The sequence below is a fragment of the Pollicipes pollicipes genome, unplaced genomic scaffold, assembly GCF_011947565.3.
Source record: "Pollicipes pollicipes isolate AB1234 unplaced genomic scaffold, Ppol_2.1 Scaffold_6052;HRSCAF=7182_pilon_pilon_pilon, whole genome shotgun sequence".
Classification (NCBI taxonomy): Eukaryota; Metazoa; Arthropoda; class Thecostraca; order Pollicipedomorpha; family Pollicipedidae; genus Pollicipes; species Pollicipes pollicipes.
In genome coordinates, this window is record NW_023596805.1 from 7,250,813 (window position 1) to 7,258,682 (window position 7,870).

Sequence of the window (7,870 nt, forward strand, 5' to 3'; positions counted from 1 at the left end):
CTCCACCATGTCCTCCTCCTCCTCCACCTGAGTATCCTCCGCCTCCTCCTCCGCCGCCATCATATCCTCCCCCTCCTCCTCCGTGTCCTCCGTCCTCCTCCTCCACCACCACCATATCCTCCTCCTCCACTTCCTGAGAAGCCGCTTCCCCCTCCACCATGTCCTCCTCCTCCTCCACCTGAGTATCCTCCGCCTCCTCCCACTCCTCCTCCGTGTCTTCCACCACCTCCGCCATATCCTTCTCCGCCTCCACCACCGCCGTGCCCTCCTCCTCCTCCTCTCCTCCTCCTCCTCCACCTCCACTATATCCTCCTCCGCCTACTTCATCGTGTCCTCCGCCTCCTCCGTGTCCTCCACCCTCCACCATATCCTCCTCCGTCCCCTCCGTCGTGTCACTCCGCCTCCTCCGTGTCCTCCTCCACCTCCACCATAAGACGCCTCCCGCCTTTCTTCGTCCGTGCCCTCACACCGCCTCCGCCATACCCTCCTCCGCCTCCGCCACCGTTGTGTCCTCCCCTCCACGCACCATAATCCCCCTCCCGCCTCCCCATCGTGACCTCCGCCTCCTTCGTGTCCTCCTCCACCTCCACCATATTCCTCCTCCGCCTCCACCATCGTGTCCTCCGCCTCCTTCGTGACCTCCTCCACCTCCACCATATCCTCCTCCGCCTCCTCCATCGTGTCCTCCGCCTCCTCCATGTCCTCCTCCACCTCCACCATATCCTCCTCCGCCTCCTCCATCGTGTCCTCCGCCTCCTTCGTGACCTCCTCCACCTCCACCATATCCTCCTCCGCCTCCTCCATCGTGTCCTCCGCCTCCTCCGTGTCCTCCTCCACCTCCACCATATCCTCTCCGCCCTCCTCCATCGTGTCCTCCGCCTCCTCCGTGTCCTCCCTCCACCTCCACCATGTCCTCCTCCGCCTCCTACACTGTGTCCTCCTCCTCCTCCGTTGTCCTCCTCCGCCTCCTCCATCGTGCCCTCCTCCTCCTCCATGCCCGCCTCCACCTCCATCATATCCTCCTCCACCTCCGCCATGTCCTCCTCCGCCTCCTCCGTGTCCTTTTCCTCCACCTCCACCATATCCTCCTCCGCCACCACCGAGGTCTGAAATTTACACACAAAAAAACTGATTGAGCAGCGCTCATGCGTGGTTCCGCTTATTGTGTGAGTTGACATACTCTGCCATGCATGTCTGTAAGCCGCATCAAATGACGTCACAACAACACAAGAGATATTAGTGGAAATACGCTTTGCTTGCTTTGGCTGCAGCCACGCCTGCTTTCAATGAAATGACGAGGATTTTAAGAAGTTCGTTATTGAATAACACTCCTTTTGACAGATTGGTCACATAGACTTTCTCGGAACTTTCGATAAAGATCAGGGATCATGCAAAGGTAACAGTTCATGATTTTCGCAAAACGAGTCGCCGAACCCAGAAACAGGGGATGGTAAGACAGTGGACAGTCTTAATACTACGCGATAGCTGGCAGGCAAGCAATGATGATTGGCCTTCGATGACGTATTTCCTTTCTTGCATAACAAACCGCTCCAAATGTCAAAGAAGAAAGACTAGTGCAACATCGATTCAGGCCCCGGCAATACGTTTCTGAGGACGGTTTTAAGCAAATAAACCTCGTGTACACATATGATGGAAGATTCGCTAAGGCTGACTTCGAATCATTTGCATCATACCGCCTGCGCATCTGATATTATTTTGCCGAAGGATTACTGACTTTAGGCACAAGTAGTGCTGACTCCTGCACTGTTCTGTGCAGACGCACCATCAGAAAAAAACTCCCGTTTATTGAGAACGGGGCCTAGCCAGAAGGCCTCGCTGTTGATACTGTTCAGCTCCTTCCTGCTTACCTCCATGACCTACGGATGGGGCGCCATAGTCGGATGAGGGTGCGCCATAGTCTGATGATGGCGCGCCATAGTCTGATGATGGTGCTTCATAGGTGACCGGAAACACCTTGATAAAGCCACCGCCTCCCCCTCCTCCGCCATGTCCGTGACCTTTGTGACGTCCGCCGTGACCTCGGTGACCTTTGTTGGGTCGGTGACCTCGGTTCCGCCGCTTCCCCAGACCGAAGAGGTGAAGGAAGAAGCCCTGTGACCCGGCCACCAACGTCAGGACGACCAGCACCTGAAGAGGAGACGGACGATGTGATGTCAGATGAGGCGTTAGGGTGACGTCAGACTCGCAGTGCGGACGACAGAGACAGTGAGGGCGACATGAACCTACAGTTGTGACGTCAAAACAGACAGCAATATGACGTCTCATCGAAGTTTTTATGAGAGCTGCGTTGGGCCGGTGGATAATTCCAGTCTCGGGATCCATATGCACGGGGTTCGATTCCCCGCGGTGTCCGCCCTTTCTGCCAGAGTGGAAGCGAGCGAGCTCACAAAGCCTCAATAACTGAATGCGCCGTCGTCAAGTCCCACTGATGACGACAACGTGGATGATCCCAGATAAATTGGTGGAGTGTTGCAGTAGTCTAAAATGATGTTCAACGTCACCCATGCAGTGCCTAGGGAACGAAGTGCAGTGGGCAGCTGGAGCGCTGGCCAGGCAGCTACAGCTCCGCCGTATAACCCACCCGGTGCTGGCATCCAGCACCACAGTGCCCAAAGGTGATGAACTGCAACAGTTCGGAGATATTTGTAACCAATCCGGAAAAGACTTATCGGAAAATTTCCTCAGCCAGCTAGCCAGTTCACATCCAAACATTGGTTGCAGCTTCTTGTTGCCAGAGATGTAATCAAAGAGTCACGTGCATTCTGGGTCGCTTTTTGTTGTCGGGACTCGAACAGAGGAGTTGCGGTTGATGGCGACCAGAGATCGACCGGCACAAGGACACGGTGATATGCGACACGACTGCAGTCGCGCAGATAAGACAGTAGTATTAGCCTGATTCCTTGGAAAAAATGGGAGGATGGAGATATGATTAGGTTGATATTTCGGCGACATGCCTTTCTCGAAACAATAGTAGAAGATATATAGCACTTCTGCTATTGTTTCGGGAAAGGCATGTTGCCGAAATATCAACCTAAATATATCTCCATTCCCCTGTTTTTCCGAGGAATAAGGCTAATACTACTGTCTTATCTGTGTGACTGATGTTCCTCGCTAATGCACTGAACAACTTACGATTGTAGCCAACTGGCAGGAGCTTTTCTAGCTCTAAACCAGTTGAAGAGGTACGCAACGACACGAAATAATGCTCAGTTCTACGAGAACATATCTAGGTGAAACGTCAGACACACATTTTACTCATGCTAGATCGTGCATTAGAAGCCAAGTCTAGAAGCCATTTTAATGCATCGCATGGTTCGTTGTTTTTGTTAGAGGTTGATTGAAAACGATGGCAGCGAGGCCAAGATGAAAGCAAAGTTCACAGCGGCATCCGATGACACCGTGTGGTCACGCTGCGTGGCATCATGCCTCCAAAATAGCCAGCGTTTTGCCAAGCTGGCATCGTGGAGCCGACGACCCAAAGTCACCTTTATCCAGCTCATCACTTCCATGTAAAAGCTTACAGCTGCCCTGCTGCGAAACAAACGCCTAGAGCCTAACACCCAAAAGTGCGCAAGTGGGGAGCCAATGAAAGACCTCCAACACTCGTCTGACCGTTGCGTGCGCGCCGGCAATAACGTGAACGGTGGCTCGGCCGGATTGAAATTAGCCGGGAGCTAACGCTCACGTGGTACGTCGGCCTACATTTCACGTTAACAAAGCAGCCCGATTCATTAGCGGCAAAGGACGGCAGGAAAGTGATGGGGCACTCTAAACGAGCGCATATGTAAGTGGTCGTAAGGCTGTCGCGGCGACAGTGATATGTTTTGGAGGCCTGGAAGCGTTGAACTCAGCGCGGGCTCACACTGGAGAACACTGCAGGCTTCTGGGGTGGGGAATGTTTCGGAGGTGGAGAGAGAAAAAGGGAAAACGGGAGGGGAACATTATGAAAAGGAAGGAACAAGTCAGAAAGAGAGAGGGAGAGGGAGAGAGAGGGAGAGAGAAGAGAGAGAGAGAGAAGAAGAAAGAAGAGAGAAGAGAGGAGAAAAGGAAGAGAGAGGAGAGAAGAGAGAGAGAGATGAGAGAGAGAGAGAGAGAGAGAGAGAGAGGATGGAGAGAGAGAGAGAGAGAGAAGAGAGAGAGAAAAGGAGAGAGATTAAGTAAATAGCGGAATTCAATATTTACTAAGATATGTTTCAATTGGCCCGCCTGGCACAACTTTTTCGGAGTTCAACTGGGAGGACGCGTTAGTGTTGCATACCGTAACCGGACTTGTACAAATCGCTGCTGCTAAATGATCGATCTGTAGTAAATCGGGAAATTAGCAACAGGACATATGCTGCATTCCCGCGCACAGCGCCCAGTAGCTAGAACTGAGTGTTAAGGCCATTGCAGACGAACGTTAGTATGACGATCACGATAACTATCTGAACGTGCATTCACGTTATCTCACCCAGTGCACTGAGGGTCACTCTTGCGCTGACATCATCAAAAAACCACTTGGACCCTCCCGACCCCAGATCCTCCACCGCTCATCCATCCGAGCGCAACCAGCACTGATTGCTTTCCCCTGTCAGGACCCCGCTGATCATCATCATGCAATGAAAGTTCGGAGCGTCGCTGGTGCCAGCTCACTGCCCTCGCGGGCCTCCGAACAATGCATGCGAGTGTTGATGGTATGGCGCTGTTTGTCACAGCGTGGCTCGCGTGGGAGGTTTCATTATGCGCGGTGTCGCAAGGTCGGGGTTTTCTCTTGGTGCCGTCGATCTGGGAGCACCGATATCAAGATGCTCCTTGTAACTAAAAAGAGCCTCTCGAAGCTGAAGTAGTGTTTCTCGGAACTTTAAAATGTTTCTCGGAACTTCAAAAACGCTTCTCGTAACTTCAAAATCCTTCACCGGAATTTCAAAATGCTTCTCGAAACCTCAAAATGCTTCTCGAAACTTCGAAATGCTTCTCGGAACTTCAAAACTTTTCTCAGATTTCAAAAACACTTCTCGGAGCTTCAAAAGGCTTCCCGGAGCTTACGTCGAGATAACCAGCAAAGCAGCTCAGGACACATGACCATGGACAGTTTATATGATATTCCTGATGCTCAGGAGCATCCGAATTCCCTGTTTCAGTGCTTCGCTTCATGAACTCGCGCTTTCAGTACTTCCCAAAACTTTTAGCATATTCGTTTTGGCTTTCCCAGTGTCGGTTCTCGGCAGCGATGGTTCACGAACGCTGGCTGTCAGGTCCAACTGCGGTGGTCGTGGTTTCCGTGATCGCTCACATTTCACCGCTTAAACCCATCCTGTTCCGACCGTTCGCACCGGTGCCCGCCTGTCGCGCCGGCTAAGTGCGCTTCATTACACGGTCCGCCAATTTACGTTACTGTTATGACGTCGTCTTGCAACGTGACGTCACTCGTATCACGGCCGGAGTGATGCGCGCACGTTCGCTCGCAGCAGCGATGTCGGAATAATGAAAACGGAAGCTGCCGCCGACAGTTCCTTCTTGCTGTGCGGCGTAGCGGCTGTTTTACTAAATTGATGGCGTCTTGGTGCATCGTATAGCAGTCGATATGCACACGAGACATACCGGCCGTTATTCCATTTCGCGGCCGGTGCGTCTTGTGTGCATGTATTCTCGACACACACATGTATCTTCAAGCTAAAAATACAAAACAAAAAAAAACATCGCGGCCAGATCATGTCTAAAAGCTGCCTGGAGTGGAAGTGCACTTCCGTTCATTCCTGTTATCAACAAACATTCTAACCCAGCGCACACCACGCTTGCACCTGACCATGTATGCTCGGACCTGTGTCTGTTGTGTCTGTGTCTGTGTCGGACCTGTTGGCCGAAACTCTGCGATGGTTTATCCGCGTAAAGTTGCAGTTGACTGCCGCCTTCGGTGCACGAGCGCGGGCAGTGACGGCCTTCGCCGGCGTCAACGGTCATGAGGCCGTGCTTCAGACAGTTCTGAGCGAGATGCGTAATCAACTTGGAGGCGTTAACAAAGTTACCACGGTTCGTGGAACAAAGCTCCACTACCAGGAAGCCACCCTGATTCGCATTAAAGAGCGCGTTGGTTAATTGGGCGATTTTGGCCATTAAGAAGGCACCAGAAAGCAGCTTAACTGTCCGGTCAGCTTGGCTAACGACATCAACCACTATCAACGCCAGGCTGGGCCAAATAGCGGGCAATCACCTCCACGCAGCCTTCACATTCAATTTATAGTGTCGTAATAGTTCGGTGGGTCGATCAAGTGCCGGTCTGGTCGTTCATTGCGGCGCCATTGGCGTTCACTTGCATGTGACCTCTGACCCATCCCACGGCTGGGGTCAAAGGTCATTTGGGCGGCCGGTGCGCGCCATCGCGGCACGGGCGGTGCGCTCCGAGCAACCGCCGCTTTCGCAAAGCCCGGCACTGGCTTTCACAGCTGGTTTGGGGACCGCAGGAGTTGGGGAAGTGTTCGGGTATCGTTGTATACTCACTGCGAGTTCATGCCGATCACGAACGGAGGCGTGACAGCTCGTGATGTCACGTGACCGCACGCGGGTGTCACGTCGGTCATTGCCGGGCTCGCCAAGAGAGCAACCGAAGTCGACACGCTGTTTACACGACGGACGCGAAATTTTCTGTCTGGTGTCTTGTAGTGCGGCGGTTTATCGTTCTCGCGACTACAAGCCCCGTTCATTGACCGCAGCCTACAAAGCCAATAAAAAATAAAAACAAAAAAAAACAACCGCAACGGCAGCAGTTCGGTGTACCAGACTATCTACCGAGCCATATACCGGATCATCGGCAGATGACAGACTATCTTCCAGGCATAGGCCTGACTGGGGAGGGGGCGGGAGTAGCTGGTGCCTGACTTTTCGTGTAGCCTCAACGTTATCCCAATGTCGATGCGTGTAGATCATTGACTTGAAAACCGCGTTGTCATCGCCGCTTGTTTTTTCGTAACCGCGTCTGTGTTTCCAGGTACCCGGCTGCACAGTTTATGACAACATACCAGCAGGGGCGTAACTTTACTAAATAAGTTTGCCGGGGGGGGGGGGGGGCTATCCCCTCTTCTTCCTACTACGAGTCTACTACTTAAAACAGTTAAAAAATGACTTCATCTGCCCCAAAATATGCCAACAAAGAGGTTGCTTCCCAGATTTGGTCCGCCTCCTTCCCAAAGTTGGAGAGCTGGAGCCTAAAAGCTCGCACCCCCCAACCAAATAGGAAACTACACCCCTGCTAGCAGAGCCCATGTTCTGTGAACCCGTGTTATTTTGAGAAACGTGTGTACTTTTCTCTGCTGCGCCGGTTGAAATGGAGCACGCGGCGTCTTATCGTCAAAACTTGCGTGCCTAATCACGACCTCAAAAGATTCCCAACCTATCAGACGTCGCCCCAGACAACCTGCGCGGGTGTCCGACATCTCACCGTCGCGCTGATCTCCATCTCGATATCACTCCACCTGCCGAACCCTTGGCCGCAGCCCAGCTGTGTCGGCGCGACACCGACAGATGGAAAGCGCTGGCATCGCCCCCCCCCCCCCTCCTCCCCCCCTCGTCAGCGGGACATCGGGTGTCCCGATCTGCGCTCCATGGCGCTGATTCGCACGGGTCAGTGCTGGCCGGCGCAGATTGCGCGCTTTCTCGTTTGCATGGACTGTCGGCTTGTGCGACATTGGGGTCGCCGGTGGCGTTGGTCGCGGCGGCGGCGGCGGCGGCGGCCGCGGCGGTGGCGCCGGTGGCAGCGGTAGCGGCGGCGGCGTGGGCCGTGGCGCGACCGCAGTGTTTTCTCAGCGCATGTGCGGGTGCTTGACCTCCAGCGAGTGGACCAGAGCGCGTCACTAACGCCGCCTTGAAGCCGCGC